General features: G+C 36.6%; 1 protein-coding gene across 4 annotated transcripts in view; it reads left to right on the top strand.

Moving 5' to 3' along the window:
• FGF14 (fibroblast growth factor 14) overlaps positions 1 to 21,204 on the top strand; it is a 665,893-nt gene that overhangs the window by 89,092 nt on the left and 555,597 nt on the right. The window contains exon 2 of one of the 4 annotated variants that reach the window (XM_017951401.3): positions 994 to 1,040. The exons of the other annotated variants lie outside the window; for them this stretch is intronic. The gene's annotated coding sequence lies outside the window, so the exon portion shown is untranslated. The remainder of the gene's footprint in view (positions 1 to 993; positions 1,041 to 21,204) is intronic. 4 annotated transcript variants of the gene reach the window in all.

Genomic DNA, 21,204 nt, shown 5'->3' with positions numbered 1-21,204 from the left:
TTGGGGATTAGACTGTCAACATGTGAATTTTGGAGGGACATAATCATTCAGTTCATTGTACCGTTTGAGTTATTTAACTGAGCTCTTCTTTGAAAACTAAGTCTCTTTCTAAATATCCTGAACTTAATAGAAATAACTTACCCTTTAAGGTAAGGATAACCCTTTAAGAATAGAATAACCCTCTAAGGCTACCATGTTTTGACTTCACTAGAATCTTGGAGAGAGAGAAAGAAAGAGAGAGAGAAGGCAGAGACAGAGAGGAGAGAGGGAGAGGGGGAGGGAAAGAGAGAGAGAGAGAGACCAACAAAATCATTCACACACAAACAAGGTAACCATGGTATTAAGAAAACCATAAATTATTTAGCAGTAATTCACCCTCTAAGCATGTGTTGAGCATGTACAATGTATAGAGCATTGTCTAAGGCTTGGACCTATGTTGGCTAATTAAGATATAACACAGAATCTGTTCTTATGGGTCTGTAAGTCTAATGCAGGGGTCAGCAAACTACAATCTGCAAGCTGAACCTACCTCCTACTCGTTTTTGTACAACCCTTAAGCTAAGACTGAGAAACACCAAAAGAAGATTAATATTTTGTGTTACATAAACAATTATGTGCATTTAATTTAGGTGTACAGACACTGAAATAAAATTTTATCAGAACATAGCCATCCTCATTCTTTTACATATTGCCTATGATGGTTTTCATGTTATAATGTCCAACTTGAGTAGCTGCATCAAATAACTTGCGGTGCACAAAGCCTAATATATTTAATTTTAGCTCTTTATCAAAATAGTTTCAATGGGTTTTCTAATGGGATAGAAAGCCATTAGTCAGATTATCACACCATTAAAATTAAGCATCTGGGGAATGCTGGGAATGAATGGTGTATAAATATATGAATGTGTATAATGAAATCTAGAAATATAGTGATGGCCAGCAGACCCACGGTGGAATTAAAACCTTCATCACTTTTTGTTTAATTCTTTACAGGGCTCACAAGAGACCACACTCAAGGAGTGATGGACAATTTGTAATTGGTAACGTAATTCTAGTAATACTAAGTGTTGAGGAGTATCCGAATGAATCCCTACTTCTCTGATGTTGAAGGTGTTGTAAGGCAAAGGGTCAAGAAATCAATTTAGTGACATCCTATAATGCCCAGGCTTTCATTGGCTAACCTTGGCATTTATTGGTACTCCTATTGAAAAAAAAACACCTGACAAATTCACAGAATATAGAGAAAAATGTTGAAGGATACAAGCTTCTAAAAATGAAAAAAGAGGGTGAGGCATGGTGGCTCACACCAGTAATCCCAGCATGTTGGGAGGCCAAGGCAGAGGATCACTTGAGGTTAGGAGTTTGAGACCAGCCTGGCCAACATGGTGAAACCCCATCTCTACTAAAAATATAAAAATTAGCTGTACATCGTGGCGGGTGCCCGTAATCTCAGCTACTCAGGAGGCTGAGGCAGAAGAATTGCTTGAATCCAGGAGGCAGAGGTTGCAGTGAGCTGAAATCTCGCCACTGCACTCCAGTCTGGGTGGCAGAGCAAGACTTCATCTCAAAAATAAAGAAAAAATTTAAAATAAATTTTAAAAAATGAGAAAAGACATCAGCTGTATAGATATATTAAGATATAGGAAATGTATTTTACTCCACAAATAAGCAAAAGGTGGATACTTTTGTGTCATGGAAGGACTATTTAAAATTTATGGGAATAATATTTTTCTTCTGAGAGATTCAAAGTACTTGTTTTGTTTTAATTCTATGAATATTATTATGGCATAGTAAAAAAGTAAATCTCTTAGGTTGCACTTAGAATTAATACAAAGTTAGATCTTTGAGCCAGTTTTTCTGTTAATTATTGTGAATAACAGGATATGTGAGAATAAGGCTCACATTATTTGTCAGTTGTGACAAATTTTGTTCACCAGTTTGCAATAGACTTTAGTTTGCAATATTACATAAACATGACCGCTTTATTAGCCTTTTATGAATATGATGAAGGAAAATAAAAAAGTTGGAGAAAATGAAGTCATTGTTTCAAAGTAGTATTAATATTAAATAAACTGTCATGGTCATGTGGAAGAGCCTTTGAATTTTTAGACTCTTAGACAGATTCAACTTCAAAGGCTACTTTATTCTCTGATGCAAATGCTTTTTATCATTCATCCTCAAACGATATTAGTTCATTTGTGTAGCTTCAAAAGATTCTCATTTATTTATTGAACAAACAACTACTGAATGCCTACGGTGTGTCAGGCGCTGGATCTGATGTTTGGAATAACAAGACTATTAGAGAGTTTCTGCTGTGCTCAGGTAGTGGGAAGACAAAGGTAAAAAGTTGGACTCCGGTGGCCAAAGGATTATCCCCCCAGAGTTAAGTCTGTAATAAAGTAAGGGGGTTATCATGGAAGTAAATGGAATAATATTGTCTGCATACATTTTTATCTTTCACTTTTAAAATTTCATTTGATATATTTTAGTAGGTCTTCTTGGGCCTTTTAGATTAAAAACAAGAATTTAAATATTAAGCATTCAGTATTAGAAATTTGATCAAGTAAGGTCTTTTCTCATTGTGGAGATATAAGTTACTATGTGATCTTCCCTACTATTCTAATCTGAAATTTAAATAAAACATAAGTTAAAAACATTTTGGAGAGGAGAAGAAAAAAAAGGCATGGCATTAATAGAGATGTTTTCTGAAAGAATTATCCTCTAAATTGCATGTCTACCTTTTCAGCAGTTACTAGGAAATAGATATGTTCATAGTGATTATAGTGATTATATCCAAATAATGTCATAAACTAAGGTGACTCTGATATTTAATCTCCAGTCACGTTTAATTTCATACTCTTAGTATTACACCAGATGCAGTACACGTAAGCATGCTATGTACATACACATTTACAGAACGGTCAAAGCAAAACCAAAGCCAGGGACTGTAGCCTTGAGTTACTAGTCATCTTCCTAATTGCAATCACTATTTTTTTTTTTCTGAAATATGATTTTGTTTTCTGTTTGTTCCTTTTTTATTATACTTTAAGTTCTAGGGTACATGTGCACAACGTGCAGGTTTGTTACATATGTATACATGTGCCATGTTGAAGTGCTGCACCCACTAACTCGTCATTTACATTAGGTATATCTCCTAATGCTATCCCTCTCCCCGCCCCCCACCCCAAGACTATTAAAGCTCAAATATCACAACCATTTTCAAGTATGTGTCAAAGATAGGGAGGGAATGACCAGGGATGCCATGTATTCTCACTGGGCTTGACAGAATAAGGAAAATGTTTGCCTTCTTTAGAAATGAATCCCAGGGATTAGTCCATAGTGTGGCTCCTGTAGAATTACACAAAGTGCCTTTGACACATATTATTAAATATTATTTATTTTAAATAACTAGCACTGGATTAGGTTCACAGTCTTTTGTTGTAATACTGCAAACAATTTCTGACTCAACAGTGAAATAATTCATTAATCAATAAGGATTTATTGAGCATTTTTTGCATACTACATATAGTGGGTTGATGGAAGTTATGACATTCATGGATACATTTATTTAACAAGTACCCATTAGGCAATTTGTGTAAGCAAACACCATGATGAGCACTGTGAGTTAAGTGATACTTATAGATAGAGAGAAGTAATACTACAGGGTCATTGGCCTCAGATAATTCCCAGGTTAGTTACGCATGCAGAGAAGCAAAAACATTTCCATGAAATATGTGACTGAGTGTAAAATACAGATGACAAATGCTGCAGCTATTTAGGTCTTTAAGAGGAAAGGGGGCATTTTGTGGAAGAGGTGGAACTTGACCAGTTCCTATGTGATGGGTGAGCTTTGGGCAGCAGGGGATTTCTTTCTGGGCAGCGGGAGGGGGCAGACTGGTGGGCTGGGGACAACGTGGTCGGGGAAGTTGGTGCTAAAGAGTTAGTGCTCATAATGCATACAGGAAACACCAGCTTGTGGACAAACCTGGTGAGAATATGGCAATGATTGCTTAGGAACGCTGGCCCCTAAATAAAAACATTCATGAAGGGTCTACTTAACTCTGTGTACAAAGTTGGAGCGTGTCGTGAACAATGAGACCTATTTTGCTCTCAGGATGTTTTAGGAGTCTCAGACCCGTGGTTCTGGATATAGATTCCAGTGAGTTTTCCTTCCTTCTTGATGCTGATTTGCTATTGAATCCTGTTCCATGAGGGGTACCCCCTTCTTAGTCTTCCTTACCAATCCTCTATCTTGTACTACGATCCCTGCAACCTTTTGCCTTGAAGTATCAGCCTTGACTTCATGTGTTACAAGCTGTTGTAACCTTAGGCAAATTACTTTCTTTCTCTTTGCTTCCATTTTTTTATTTAGAAAATGGGAATAAAAATAGTACCTACCCTATTGTAAGTTGTAAGTATTTAAAATATTTAGAACAGTGTTGGGCACTGATTAAGTGCTATCAATGTATTAAAAGGCATCAAAATATTATTTGGCTAGTTCACAAAGATTTATCTGATCCATTTGCTGAATAAACACAGATCTAAAAAAGTAGAGTTTGTGAAGAAAAATCATTAGAAATATTGGAATGTAGTGCACTCTCAAACAGTTTAATATCAAAATACAGAAGAATTCAGGGCAGAGATTGTGTGGTATTAACTCTTAGTGTAACCTTCCAAGTTATTGAAGAACCGACTTTATTGTCAATATAAGTCTCAACTAGCATTTACCCCACCAACTGTTAGTTCAGTCTAATTCCTGAAATTCATGGATGTAAACCATTCCAAGAAAGTGAGTTTTCTATACTTAATATTATGTCCAGAAAAATAGCTACCAGAAATACATTCATATAACATCACACATTCCAGAAATTCTTCTTAATAAAATAATTCTTCACTTTGAAGCAGGATATATAACCAAAAAATTGTATTAATATAGGTACCGAGAACTTTAATCAAATCACCAGAGAGATTTATTATGGTGTCATGAGTATTATCCTTTGCTCTGTAAAAAATTTCCTCTGACATTAGGAAAGTATAAGTAGATGTGTTCTTGTGGCTACAATTTCTAAATGAATAAATATGTTCAATCATAGGGTCCTCCAAGATTCATTATTTTTTCTATACTTTTTATATCTTTGGTGACTCTTCTTTTCCTCCTTTTTGAAAAATATAATGTACACAGCTCAAAGTGGTGAGAAAGAGAAAGGGGTGGGGGGAGAGAGAGAGAGAGAGAGAGCAATAGAAAAGGGAGAATGACAGGGTGAGAGAGAGCTAAGACTTAAACATTGACTATTTGCAATAAGAACCAATGATTATATTAATTATTTAGGGTCTTCTTTACTCCTCAGTAAGAAAAACCATTTAATTTTTTAAAAGTAGGATTGTCTGCATCAAAACCATGAGTAAGCATTTGTGTTTGATATTCCTGCTGGAATGCTTTAGTTTTGTGTTTCTATTATTTTATAGCTGACTGTCAAACTCAGATGGCTTTCTGTACTTGTACTTAATGCATAGAATTGTATTTAATCTAAAAAAATCACACTGAAATTAATATTGAAAATTTCTTAAACTTTTAGAGTACAAAAATATCTTGAGAGCGTCTAGACCAATTTCATTATTTTTTAAATAATATTTTTTTCATTTTTTAATGTGAGAGGTGATTGCACTGTTTATTCTTTTATTGTTCATATTGTACAAAGGTTAAACTTTAGGCAAAGTCAACTTTACTAATTAATTTTTTCATTGAGACTTTGCTACATTTATCATTAGGTTCTGCCTTATTTACCCAGCAACCCTCAATCATTCCCATCATCAACAAATTTTATTGAGGACTTCATAGAGTTCTTCATGAGGGACAGTCCTTTATAAGATCAAGACAATCTTATGAAGTTTTATAATTGATTTTGTCAGAGTTGCGATTTGGAGACATTCTGGCTATGCCATCTGAAATATGCTTTTGTGTGTGCAAGACCTATTTCCTAGACTTTGAGATGACCTCAAGAAAGCTGCTGTCTCTTGCGGGGGAAAAAGCACCAATTTACTACAGCATTGCCTGAGGTTCCAGTGCCAGCACTTCTGCATTACCCACCCTTCACTATTTTTTAAATCACAGAAATGGAGAATATTAAGGATCATCTAGTTATAATACCTATTTTTTGCCTGTGAAAGTAAGTGCCAATGATGATTGACTACCCACTACATACTGACATATATATGCATTATTCCATTTAAACCCCATAACAATACTGCAATATGCATTATTTTCATTTTACAGAGGAAATGAGACTCAGAAATTGAGACCTGGAAAAATCAACTGACTGGCTTATGTTTACACAACTAGTGAGTGGCAGATCTGAATTTAAGGATTAGGGAATGAAACAAATTATTTAATATAATTTAATGTCTCCCTTTTGTACACATGCATTAGAGAAAAGAAATTTTGATTGCATTTTTTCAATGAAGTATGGTGGCAGTAGACAGTAGGTTCAGAGAAATTGCTTACTGCAAATCTTTGAAAATATTTAAAAATATTTAATAAAGGAATTTTCTAAGAATGGTTGGAATTTATACTAAATTTTGAAAGATATGGTGAAATGAAATTGATGACAAAGGATTGTTTTTCAGTGTGAACGTTTGAAGATGTTAGATAACGTTGGTAAAAGACTTCCTTGTAGATCACTTAATGTGCATCCTCCATAATCTTACTCATATTCATCAAGTCTTTAGCCCAGCATGTCCCAGAAGGGGTTTTGGAGCTATTATAGCAGAGACTACAAATTCTTCTCCATTCTCTATTCTCTTCTTCTTCTTTTTGAAATAGTAATAGAGGTTTCAGCTGAGCATATGATCATGTCCCTAAAGACTACATTTCCCAGCCTCCCTTGTAGCTAGTTGTGATCATGTGATCAAGCCATAGCCAATGGAATTTTAGTGAAAATAGTGTGATCAATTCCCAGGTCATTTGCTCAAAATAGTGCAGTATATCCCCTTCTTTTCTTGTCTCCATTGAGTGGAACATGAGTGTGATGGCAGGAGCTGGGGCAGTCATGGATGAAAAGTTGCCTTTGCAGGACCACAGAGCAACAAGATAGAAGGAGCCTTGAAACCACCATACAAGTTTGGGCTGCTTTTTCTCTCTCAGAGAAAGAGGTAAATGCCTGCCTTATCTAAACCACTACCAGTTTTCAATATAGATAATCTGAATCCTAATCTTTTTCAGATATTAATAAATATAACTTAAGAAAAGGTTTGGAAAACATTTACATTAAGAAGCTAGAAAGGCTTTTTTTTTTTTTTTTTTTTTTTTTTTAAATTACATGAATTCTCAGAACTTTCATTGGATAGCTATGTGTTCAAGCCTTGGCCAATGGGGTATGAGTGAAAATAGTGTGACCTTAATAGTGGTTGGAATGAATCTCCAAGAGGAAGTGTGAAGTGTTTCTAATATTTATTCGATTACAAAAATTATTTTTAAAATGGGGCTTCCGATGGACTTCACATGTATGTGGAGTGGATTTTGAGAACTGCAGCTTTAGGAAGCACAACTTTACAAATCTCTTAGCGGCTGAGCTTAAGATAAATGTTGAAGGTAGGCATGAGGAAGTTGTGTTGTAGAGAGCCATTCAATTCCACATATCATTATGGAGCACTAAGTGTCAGGGAGATAAAGATATATTTTGTTGGAAAGAAAATGAAATAAGTTATTGTTACAGATACTCAACTGACATTAAGACAGATGAAATAATTTCCAAATAAGAAGTGGCTTGGGTTCCTTATATGATAACCTGTAATAAGTGGGTATAGGAGACTGGGCGTGGTGGCTCATGCCTTGGGAGGCCGAGGTGGGTGGATCACTTGAGGACAGGAGTTCTAGACCAGCCTGACCAACATGGAGAAACCCTATCACTACTAAAAATACAAAATTAGCTTGGCGTGGTGGCGCATGCCTGTAATCCCAGCTACTTGGGAGACTGAGGCAGGAGAATCGCTTGAACCCAGGAGCCCGAGGTTGTGATGAGCTGAGATCTCGCCATTGCACTCCAGCTTGGGCAACAAGAGCAAGACTTTGTCTCAAAGGAAAAAAAAAAAAAGCAGGGATAGGAGAAGGGGCAATGTCAGCCTCTGTGGCATATTCTGAATTTATACGTGTGGGGCTTAAGATGGTAGAAGAAGTTGCTGCATTTGCAATGCAGGCATATGATTTTCTTTCTTTGGCATAGTTGTGAGAGGTGCCTGGTAGAGAAATGATAAATCTTGACCAGGTTCATCCCTTGTTGCCACCACTATTTGGGACACACAGATATTGAGTTATTTAGTAAGATATCTAGATGGACATGTACTGTATTCTTTTGGAAATAGAGGCCTGAAGCTAGGAGAGATGAGAAATCTGGAGAAGTGTTTTTGGAAGTCATTTTAGTACCCCTGAACTTGTACCTCTGAACTTAAAGTTAAAAAAAAAAAAGTTAGGATCAGAGCAATAGTGGAATACATAAGAAAAACAGAGTCAAAGATTTCAAGGTGAGGTGAGTAGTTTTTATGACAAGACTACACTTCAGGGGCAAGTGTGGAGAGATGGAAAGGAAGAGAAGATTGCTGGTTTTGATCATTAGGAGGTTGTTGGTGACCATGGTGGAGTAGAGTCAGGTCAAAACAATGATAGCGGTAGGGGCTTATTTCCTCTGCTTTGAAGAGTGGATAACTGTGAGGAGGGAGATGAGTTGGGACCAAAACATGCTAGAACGTTGATGAGACACACCCTGTCTTTGCTGGGCTGATGAATAGAGTTTTCAGGGAGAGGGCCACTCTTGCTTCTTTACTGGAAGTTTCTAAATCCAGAAAAGCATTCAAGGACCGATGGCAGCACAGGCTCAGGGACAGCCCTTACTACCTCCTGAGCTTACTCAGAGCCTGCATTCAGGTAACTCCGTTTTGATGCTACTCTATTTTATAACCAGTAAAAAGAAAATCTTAACTTTTCATCAGAACAATGGCTTGATTTCATTTAGAATTCCTTAAAATTATTTTATGTTTGCCTCTGTGAAAATATTACTACTGAAACTCAAGAACTTCGGGGGAAAAAAAATAAAAGAAAATAATAGCAGAAATAGGTGAAATCTAAGTCCAGTTCTCCAAGCACTTTGGGAAGCACCTTTTTATCCTATTTATTTTGTACTCCTCCTCTAGGGATTGTGTCTATTCATTCATGGAACTATGATGTTAGGTTCCCTTGAAATGTACACAGAGTCGACTCAAACTCTGAACTTCATATTCTGTAGGAAGCTCAATGTCCTCCCCATGATTTCTCGTGTTTCCCAGGGATGCCTGCTCTCATGTTTACTCTAGATCTATTTTCATATTCCTACTAAACTCTAGAGCTTGTTTGTTTGTTTTTTAAATCTTAGCTCTTGGAGCTGTTCTTATTCCTTTGTCTCATGCATACTTCCAAAATAAAACAAAAACCACGATCCAAAGAAGACATTGGTGTGTATAATGGCTTCACTGAAGGTTTGCAGTGACTGAGGCAGTTTAGCTTGCAGAATCAAACACTCATTCAGCTGCTGTCCTGCATTCCTGACTCTGGAAATTTTTAAATTGAGCTCCTTTTCCACATGATCAAACATCCTGTTCCATTGCTGACCACTGCCCCCTCCACTCTCACTCATGGCTTGCCCTCTCTCCTTTCTTGATATCTTCTCCACCCTCCAGATTCTATGAGCATCTCATGGAGCAGTCAACATCAGTTGGTTTTGCAGTTTTTTCACATAAAACATTTGTTTGGGTCATACTCCCTCACTTACAACAGTCTCTCCAGGTATTTTCCTAAACAAAGGCAGTTCTCTCTCTTTGGGAAACTCTGGTACCAGCTGTTAAAGTGACATTTGTTTCCAACTTGCTACATAATTTTAAAAAGATAAATATGCTATTTATTCTTTAGTAGCTGACATGTCTGGAAAATGCTGAAATAATAGCCTAATTTTCCTGCAGCATGTGGTCTGAGAAGGGACTGTTATTTGAACCGAGTGAAAAAAGGAAAAATAATTATTTAATATGTATAGAACTGCATCCATGTTATACTTAAATGATATTTGTAATTATTTTACCATGTATACAACTTCCTTCCCTGATATGTTAAATCATACGCAGAATATAGCTTTAGGCCTGGTCTCTGGGCAGCATGTCTCCAAGTCAGTCTGTTTCCAATAGATGTAAATGCAGGAAAGAATCTGTATAACATTAGGGAGAAGACTTGGAAGGCATCTGTGCATTCAGCAGGGAGAATTGATGGCCAGAGATTTTCCAGGGGAGCCTAGGTGCGTTTCAAATAGAATCCCTAAAGGATTTTATTCTGAACAAGATGTTAATGGTTATATTATAAAGCTTAGATTTTAGACTGTGTTGTTTCCAAGAAGGGTTCAATTTTTATTAACTTACGTTTTTTAAGGGGAACAAAGCTGAGGAAAGAAAAACTATAATTTAGTATGCATTGGTCACTGTGCCCATTATTTATGTGTGGCATTTGATTTTGTCCTCACAATAATGTAGAGACATAGCTTAATGCCCCTATTTTCAGATTAGAAATGTGGCACTACGGGAAGTAACTATCTGTGCTACAGTTACATCTAGTAAAAGGGTAAAGTTAGGATTAAACTCTAGTCTGATCACGCCTCAATTGTTCAGAACATGGAAATCAAATTCTCCATTATTCACTTCTTGAACTTAAGACTTACTATTCCAGTCTTTCTTTTGAAATACATGAGAACAACACTTTGTAGTTCTGTAAGAGGAGGAGTAAGACAAACGTCATTTGTAGGGAGAATATAATAAAGCTGTTTCAATGAAGAAGTTGAGTCACTATGATTTATTCCCTCTGTATGTTGTTTTTTCTGTTTGTTATACATCAATATTCCTGTTCTTACATTATCTTTTAAGAATGGGAATTATGTTAAAATAGCATGCAATAATAATTGTGCAGTCTTGTTTTTTAGAGAAATGGTATATACTTAAGTGATTCAGAGCAGAGCCCCTGGAGTCAGACTGCTGGATTTGAAAGCGCAGTCCATTCTATATTTGCTGTGTGACCTTAGGAAAATTACAGCAGGTTTTCTGTATGGCTAAGTTTTCTTTTTTTCTTTAATGATGGTAAAAGATAACAGTCGTATTATCTCATGAAACTACTGTGAATATTAATGTGTGCAAATACACAGAAAGTGCTTAGAACGGTGCCTGGCATACGTTTACTAGAATTAGTATTACAAATTAGTGATCAACAATATATATAATGAGGAACAAAATAATAGACACAATATATTAAAAAGACACTCAAATAATATATAACTCAAAGTTGGAAGGTGAAGAAGCAAACCCTGGTAAATAAATTGATCAAATATAACGTGCATTTTGTTAAAGTTTTGCTAGTTGTAGCGTAGCCAAAAGGTAGAAATAACCTGAGCCTTCAACAATAAGAAATGGTTAACAGATAAGCTTACGTATGATGGTAGCTACTAAAATACCATGTTTTCCATAAAACATGTTCCATGTAAATATATTACTTGGGAGAAGAATGAAAACTTTGTATAAACCTTATTAAATCTATCTATCTATCTATCTATCTATCTATCTATCTATCTATCTGTACAAACATACATAAATATGGAGAGGTTTGGAAGAAAATATAGGTGTATGTTAAAAATAACCTCTTGATGGAGGGATTACAGGTAATTTAAACTTTTAATTTTTCCAATTTTCTTCCACTAGTTCTCAGTACTTTCATAGTCATAAAATAACATTTAAATAAATTAAAACAAAACAATCCAGTTCATACATGTCAAAAATATATAATATTTAGCTTTGCTTTTTGTGACTTTTATATCCAGCTGGTATATTTAAGTCACAAAATATGTCACATCATCTTCGTTTCCTGGGCACTGTTGTGCAAGGTCACTACGGGACGCTCAAGATGCGCTCTGTGTTTATACTTCATCATTGCACCCTCGGCAGATGGTGCCAGACTTCTGTATTTGATGGAATTTGATTTCCCCTCTCACAATCGCTGTTTGCTTTCAGTCATTTGTCTTAAAATGTAACAAATGAACATTATGATAGCAGCAGAGAGGGATTTTTCAGAGTAATGCATACACTGGAACTTAATGAAATGTGTGTATATATATGTGTATATGTATTTTACATGATTATATATATTACACTGTATATATATATATTTTATATATATATATAAACACAAAATGTATGTGGAGTGATGCTTACCTTTGGGGTCAAACATCTAAAAACCTGAGTTTTAGAGCAACTTGATTTTGTTTCCAGAGGGAATGATGCATTTTGAACCTATGTTCAATCACCCTCTGTTTCATCATCAGCTAGTGAAATGCATGAGTTTATAAAAGACTAACTTCAGGAATGGCTATGGCTGGTGTCAGTAAATACCACTGTATTGTTTGCCCTTAGCTTGAAGCCACCTTTCCAGTTTTCGGCTTGTCCACTGCTTACTCTGTGAAGGGCAACCCTGAGCCTCAGGAGATGGATGCCAGTCAGCTCTAATCCTGCACAAACCGTTTTACCTCACTGGGCCTCCATTGTTTTTTCATATGTGAAGAAAGGCATTCTTCAGAAACCTTAGCCTGTGACTCATTGCCTCTTTTAATGGGCTAGGGATGTAAGTGGGATCATCTAAAGGATTTTAGCTACATTTTGTGTTATTTCATTAGAATTCAATTATGGAAGCTGGTAGCAGAGCCACTTCCATTGAATAATAGGTGGACTCCCACCTTGAATGCGGTTTTAATGAGGCTCTTCAAAGACCACAGTCAGCCCAAGAGAAAAGCATATACTCTAAGGCTTGTATTTGATTTTGGGCCAGTCATTTTGCATAGTGAATTGAGCAGATATGATCCCATTTGTGCAAAATTTGCAGTCCAATACAGGTAACAGTGACTCGGACGGGTATATTAAGGATGTAAATTAAACAAATATACATTAAATTAGGTCAGTTACAAAAGTAGGCTAAGAACTCAGTGAATGCAGGAGCACTTTTGTGGGTTCACTATAGTGGATGTCAACATGTGGCAGAGAAGGGTTTGAATGGCTGTAAAATTAGTGTAAAAAGTGGAGTTCAGTAGTTGGCTTTCTTCTTTTTTCTCAATAAGATCCAGTAAATGGTTGAGCTTATGAAAAGTCTTCCCTCTCCTGGGATCCTCCCCTGCTTGGGATGCTGTCCAGCGGGGTAATGGGAGGCAGCAGAGCAGAGCCCAGGGCTGGCCTCCCAATCCACCTGGAGCTCCTCCAGGTCCCTCCCCTGGGAAAGGGAATAGTGTCTCCAGGCTGCAGGTTGGACTGGTAAGTCAAGCTGATGAGGAATCATCTACATAACCCCAGTGGGCATGCGGTGGGGCCGGCTTGCTGCTCTTGTCTTGGAGGAAGGGCACTGAGTGCCCTGCACACTTCCCAGAGACAGCTGAGAGAGGGACATTCTCTCCTTTAGGACAGTGAGTCATGGTTTTCCAAGTTTTGAATAACTTTCAGCTTAAGCTCAACTTTAGAATTAACGAGGAATGTGCAGATTTAAAACAAAGAGACACTGTAGTTGTTTTAAATAGGAATATAAAGTGAACAGTGATTTCTAAAATAGATTTTCTTTTTTTTTTTTTTTTTTTTGAGACGGAGTCTCGTGCTGTGTCACCCAGGCTGGAGTGCAGTGGCGCGATCTCGGCTCACTGCAAGCTCCGCCTCCCAGGTTCACGCCATTCTCCTGCCTCAGCCTCCGAGTAGCTGGGACTACAGGCGCCCGCCACCACGCCCGGCTAGTTTTTTGTATTTTTAGTAGAGACGGGGTTTCACCATGTTAGCCAGGATGGTCTCGATCTCCTGACCTCATGATCCACCCGCCTCGGCCTCCCAAAGTGCTGGGATTACAGGCTTGAGCCACCGCGCCCGGCCTAGATTTTCTTGATAGTCATTCTAAAATAGAGTTTCGTCAACCACAATCTCTGGCATCTGTTTAAAAATAAGGTGGGTAAAATTGGCCATATTCTAGTAATGTGGCAGTTGATAAAATTAATCTACAAAATATTTGAACAGATAAAGGAATTAAAATTTAAAATGTTAAAAGTTAGGTTGACATGCTTTTAGCAAGCACCCTTAGCTTCATAATCTTGGCCTCCATTAATTTTAGATAGGTGACCATCAGCACAAATACCTGTGAACATACTACCAAGTTAGTCAAAGTCACTTTATCCTATTATTGTTTGCAACACTGAGGCCTCATAATCTCTAACTCTTTGCATAATTTACTGTCAACTTTAAAATGTCATGCTATTATAGTAACTAAACACATCATTCCTGTGTTTCTGGTCGCTTACATAAGATGTTGCTTAAATAAAAAGTTCTCTAAAAACATGAGGGCTCAAACACACATCTCTTTGTAGTTTGTTTATACTGTTTCAGAAAGAAGACTATGCGTACTGTGACACCTGTGTGTTTTGTAGGCAAGTTGACTAATGCACAAAAGGCTTTCAAACTTCTTAAAAGGAAAAATAATTCTTTGAACTGACAGTGAACAATCTTTTCAGAACTGGAGAATTTCTGTTTGATGGCCTGTGTCAGATGCAATGAACATTAAGAAAGTTTCCATACACTAAATATGTCAGTAGTTTGGAGATTTCAAGAGATCTTTGCTGAAGTGCTTTTGATTTCAGAAATGATGAACGAATAATGCATATATATGTGTGTGTGTGTGTGTGTGTGTGTGTGTATATGTGCGTGTATGTGTGTGTGTGTGTGTGTGTATATATATATATGTATATTTCCAAGTTAGGAACACAGAAATTTCCAGAAGCCTCTAGTTAGTATTATTCAGTAGTTAAGACAAAAGCACTGTTAACTGAGATTTCATCTGTGCAATGGTTTTCACTTATATTATCTCAGAATTATGCAATTCTCAGGCCAACTTTGAGTCTCCACTTAATTAATGGAAAAACTAAGTCTCAGACTGAACAATTTGCTGAAAACCATTTCATAGGGAATGACTCTAACTCTTATAGTCATTTCATATCCCACAATGCTTCCTAAAAGTAAAATTCCACTTTAATCTTTACAGTAGTAAGATAGTAGCTCAAGAAGTAGGTATGAGGGAAGTTTGTTTTGTTTGTTTTTTTACTGTTCATTGCTCTTAAACTCAATTTAAAATTACATTTATTTTATTATTATGTTACTGAGATCAGTCAGTGGTCTCATTCTGTCTTGTATATATGTTTCATTTTAAATAACTTTTCCTTTTTGCTACTCTTGGGAAGATTGTAGAGGGAGTTAAATTGGAGCCTGAGTTGTCTAAGCTAAGCAGAGGTGACAGTTGGGAAGAAGTATTTTCTTGGAGGATCCAGAATCCTTTGGACTCACACTACTCACAGGACAGAACTTTAGAAGTCCTATTTGTGTTCTGAAATCTAGTTTATTACGCCTAAAAGCCTGAGACCCAGATTCTGTATCTAATGTTCTTTGCAAGGATCCATGTCAGCCATTGAGATTATTGGCAAGTTATTTCCCAATGGAATGCCTTTATGGCTGAATACTTAGCTCTTTACTTTCAAATTCATTTTCATCTTCTTTACTTTTCAAACATTTCAAATGTTATGTTTGATGTAAAGATTAGGAGAGAAATCCATTCAATTTTAAATACAAATTTTCAGAGGTTATAGAAAAATGTAATAGCCCCTTGTCCAGACGTTATGATTTAAATTCTTTATTAGATAGTATTTTGGCATATTTTTTAATTTATAAAAATACCAAAACAAAAATGACCCCTTTGGAATTTTAGAGTGACAGAGAGAGAGAGAGAGAGAGAGAGAGATTTGCCTAATCTCAGTTAGCAGATTAGTAGCTTCTGCAGGACATTACAGGAAGTATTACCCACAAGGTCAAAATGCAGAGAAAATAGTTAATCTCTGTCATTTGCTATGAAGATAGGACATAATTGAATGCATACAGGAGAAAACGCTTCAAATATATGCTAAGATTCTGTGCTAGGCAAAATATGATCCTGATGTGTTCACAGAACATCAAGATACATTTAGTTATTTTGGATTTTATAGATACTTATGAGTTGAATGCTATTACCATTGTGTAAGTAATTTATTAGATACTGATGAGTAAAAACAAAACTAAAACTCTCTATTGGTTACAAGACATATGGGCATGATTTCTACATTCCATATCTGAGGATCAAAGACAGAATACTGCAAGTCAGACATAACCAGAATATGGGTTAAGTCACTGGTTTTCAATATTTCTTCCACCAAGGACCAAAGGCTTCTTTTAGTATGTATGTATGTGTGTGTGTGTGTACGTGTGGGTTTAGACCCCTTGTTTGACAGGCTTTTAACTTTCTAAACAAGCTGCATTCTTTAAAATATATATATATATATATGTGTGTTAATCAGAAGTTCTGAGCAACGTTTTAGAAAATTTGGCTTTTCATTCTTCTTATTTATTGATCACCTGCAACCTGCATTTTGCTGGACACAGCATTCAAAATCCAAAGAGACAGCATCCTTGCTTTCATGAATATTAAAATATGGGTGTGTGTGGGTGGGGGTAGGGGACACATAAATAAGTAGTAAAATTCCAGATCCGTTAGAAAGCAACTTGAGGCCGGTGCTCACACCTGTAATCCCAGCACTTTGGGAGGCTGAGGTGGGCGGATCATGAGATCAGGAGATCGAGACCATCCTGGCTAACCCGGTGAAACCCCGTCTCTACCAAAACCACAAAAAATTAGCTGGGCGTTGTGGCAGGCGCCTGTAGTCCCAGCTACTCGGCAGGAGAATGGAGTGAACCCAGGAGGCGGAGGTTGCAGTGAGTCGAGATTGCACCACTGCACTCCAGCCTGGGCGACAGATAGAGGCTCCGTCTCAAAAAACAAACAAACAAACAAACAAACAAAAAACAAAGTAAAAGAAAGCAACTTGACATTTTAGTTAGTTTGTACAAGGTTGCCACAGATACATGCCGCATTCCTATAGAAATTTAAAAAATCAAAATCTTTCTGACACTCAGAGGTACAGGTGCCCCAGTGTGGGATTCACTGTGGGATTCAGTGATGTTATTGTATTAAGTATCTAAAAAGCATGTTTGAAGAGAATGAATGATACAGGGAATTGCAGAATGCGGTGGGAGACCCACGTGTAGCCAGGCACAGGCAAGGGATAGTGGCAATGGCAGATCCGCGATTGAGCATTTGCTACATGCCAGCAGCTTTCCACATGGTATCTACAGCTCTCCATAAACCCCTCGAGGTGACTACTATTGCTGTCAGTTTCCTTTTTCTTTTCTTTTTCGCTCCCGTCCCTTCCCCTCCCATCCCCTTCCCCTCCCTCCCTCCCTCCCTCCCTCCCTCCCTCCCTTCCTCTCTCCCTTCCTTCCTTCCTCTCTTCTTTCTTTCTTTCTTTCTTTCTTTCTTTCTTTCTTTCTTTCTTTCTTTCTTTCTTTCTTTCTTTCTTTCTTTCTTTCTTTCTTTCTTTCTTCTTCTTCTTTTTTTTTTTTGAGACTTCTTTCTTCCTTTTTTTTTGAGACAGGGTCTTGCTCTTGCTCTGTCTCCCAGGTTGGAGTACAGCGGTGCAATCATGGTTCACTGCAGGGCTCCAGGGCTCCAGGGCTCAAGCAGTTCTCCCACCTCAGCCTTTTAAGTAGTTGGGACTACAGGCACTCACCACCACACCCTGCTAATTTTTGTATTATTAGCTGGGGTCTCACTATGTTGCCCAGGCTGGTCCTAAACTCCCAGATCTGTAGAAAGAGAAAATAAATTAAAGATTTTTAAGAGGAGAAAAGCATTGACTATGAATTAGGAAAACAGCTTGATCATTTAAACAAACAAAAATCACTAATTTCTGCTTATGACATTTCAGGTGTTCTACATTAGTACACACACAATCTGTTACTAAAATTAAGTTTGAGAATGTAACTATTTTTTACTTCATTCTTCTTCAGATCACAAAATTTACCTTTCAGCAAGCACAATGCTTATTTTTATCATGTGGCATAAATGAATGCCTTTAGTCGTTTTGAGGGTAGGCCATTCCAAATCTTCTGAAAACCAAACCTCTGAACAGGTGGCGAGTCTTCAGATTTCCTCTTGGTGAAGGCTATGCACAGGAAGGAAATTACATGTTGTGGATTAATTCTGTCTCATGCTGCTATTTCTTTTTGTCGTGAATTCTATTTCCTATAAACACGATTAGTCGACGGATCAGTGGTTTGCTATTATTAACTAGGTTAGGTCTATTTTTTAGTGTCCCTGTCCAAAAGTTACTCAGCACGGGCTTGAACCACACCATATGTCCAACGTTGCTATGTTTTTGTCAAAATAATGCAATATGGTGATATCCCTTATATTCCCTTCAACTAAAGGAAAAGTCATTGCCTTTTTCTAAGGACAGACATTGGAATTAGCTATCACATAACTAGTTTTTATTTGTTTCATGACATGTCATAGGATATGATATCAACAATGACAACCTAACCTGCTTTATTTTTAAAAAATATTCCTTGAACTCATGAGATGTATTTGTTTATTAAATTAAAATACATTTGAAGCTGTCTTTAAAAGTCTTATCAATGAATTTTTTTCCTTATTTTAAAATGAGATGTACATAGTACAGTGGTTAAGAAAGTTGGGTCTCCTGTCAGTGTGACATAATTCAAACTCTGGCCCTATATCACTCAATATCTATATGATCTTGGGCTAGTTATTTCACATCTTTGTGCCTCAGTTTTCCTATCTGTAAAATTGGGATAATGACAATGACTACCATTTCTACTGCAGAGTTTCATGTGTGTATGCATTTTTATTTAAAATAAATAAATTAACACATACACAGTATTTAGGACAGGATCTTGTGTGCCATATTCATTCAATAAATGTTAGATATTATTACTACCGTTCCTACCGTCACCATATCCTCATTTAGGAATATTTACTTTGTACCTGCTTTGTGTCAAGCACTGGACTTACAAGGGTGAAAAAAATTATGGACAAGGTCTCTTCTATCCTAGAGCTTACATTCAGTGGTGAGATACAAGTAATGATAATATTTAAGCAAAAATGTCAAATAAATAAACAATAAGAAATGCATGAATTAACATAGAGTGAAATGATTAAAAGAAAAAGGGATTTATTAGACTGAGTTGTCTGGGAAAGCTTCTCTGCGTTTGTGATATTTAAACTCAAATTTCATGATAATAAAAAACAAGCCAATAAGGTGAAAGAGGGAAAATGGGGAGAGAACTGTCGGTGAAAAGCCTATAGGACTGAAAACGTAAGGGGTGTTTGAAGAAAAGGAAAGCAGTCAGAGTGGCTGGAGAGTGTGGACAAAGCGGAGGGAGTCAAAAAGTACGGCCAGGGTTGGCACACGGAGAGCAGCTGGACAGGCTAAGGAGTCTGAGTGTTACTTTTTGTGCAAATGGAAGCCATTGCAGAGGAGAGACAGATTACGTGTATGTTTCAGAAAGATTGGGTTGGGGCAAAGGAAGAAGCAGAGACTTAGGTTAGGAGGCTACCAACGTGGCCCATGTGAGAAACAATGGTGACCTGGTCTACAGAGGTGGGAGCCAGGGTGGAAAGAAGAGGAAAGATTAAATTTTTGGAATTATTTTTTTGCCATGCTGTCTACTTGGCCACACATCAGACAGATACCCAAAAGTGTTCGATGATAGCGATCGTCATTCATAACATTTATTACAGACCCAGACACTGTACTAGTTATTTGGAATTTAAACTTATAGTCTTGTAGGGAAAATGGACATATGAAAATTAATAAAACACAGTGTGATATTAACTCCAGTGAGCCAAAATAGATGGTATGAGTACTCAAAGGAGCTCACTTATCTGGGGCTTTCCAAAAGAATTCATGGAAGAAATAATATTGGATTTTAGCTTCCATTGATGATGGGTTGGAGTTTGGCATGTTGAGAAATGGGCAGAAATGCATTCTGGACAGAAAATGGAGGTGTGTGGCTCAGAATTATAAACGTTCATGGAGTGTTTAGAGAAAATTACATGAATTGCTGTGACTGGAACATGGCAAATGGATAAGACAGAATGGTGAAGAGAAGGATGAGTGTGATGGAGTTTTATTTTGCAGGAAGGAGTGCTGGGGAACTGGCAAACCAATATGAGATATAAAAATTGTTAAAAATTTGGCAAAGATTCAGAATTTAATTTCGGGAAAAATTTCACTAAAAACCAAATTAACCAAAAACTATATATCATAATATTAATTCTGATAAGTATTTACCGCACAACCAAGGGTAATTGACTAAATCACTCCTTCACATAACAAGATGAAACCAGTAATATCTCTGCAGAGCATGCAGAGTAACTAGCTAATATGAATACAGGAACTGTGTCCTTTTAGAACCATGTTCACTGCTTATTGTATAAATGTTCATGCATTCATTTCTTTTAGCAAACAGCATAAGCAAGGAAATAATACTTTAATGCATTTATTCAGTGGTAACAATGATACTTGCATTAAATCAGATTTATCTGACAACAAATTTTGAAAGCACTTTACACAGAATATATACCCGAACATCAGTTGCTACAAACATGACAAAGGACTTAGATATTTACTCTATCATGAATTCATAATAATAAATAAGAAAAACGTTAAGACAAACACATAAATGACAAAGAGCTTGAACAGACAATTCAGTGAGAAGGAAAAACAAATACCCAGAGATAAAATGCAATGCAGTGTACAATATATATGTATATGTGTCTATATATTTATGCTCACAGCTCAAATCATGTAAGTGAAATTCAACTTACATTGTTTATAAAAGTAAATTGTTGGCAAGCAGTTTGACAATATGTATAAAGATCCTTAAAAGCTTTTATATATTTGGTAAGTAATTCTGTGTCTGAGAATCTATCCTAAGAAAACAAACCTAAGTAGGTAAAGTGTTACAGTAATGAAAATAGCTGAAATTTCTATCTATAGAGAAATGTTTTGAGATTCAGTGGTAAAGTCATTTCATGTAATATGATACAGATTTTGAAATATGACTTATTAAAATTGTGCAATAACATAGGAAATGCTACCAATAGAGAATAAAAATCAGAGTAAAAATTATGTTTATGCTTAAAGTATATGAAATACCTTAGACACACAAACACACACACACACACACACA

This window comes from Papio anubis, chromosome 15 (assembly GCF_008728515.1).
Source record: "Papio anubis isolate 15944 chromosome 15, Panubis1.0, whole genome shotgun sequence".
Taxonomy (NCBI): domain Eukaryota; kingdom Metazoa; phylum Chordata; class Mammalia; order Primates; family Cercopithecidae; genus Papio; species Papio anubis.
This window is presented reverse-complemented; position numbering and strand designations above follow the sequence as displayed.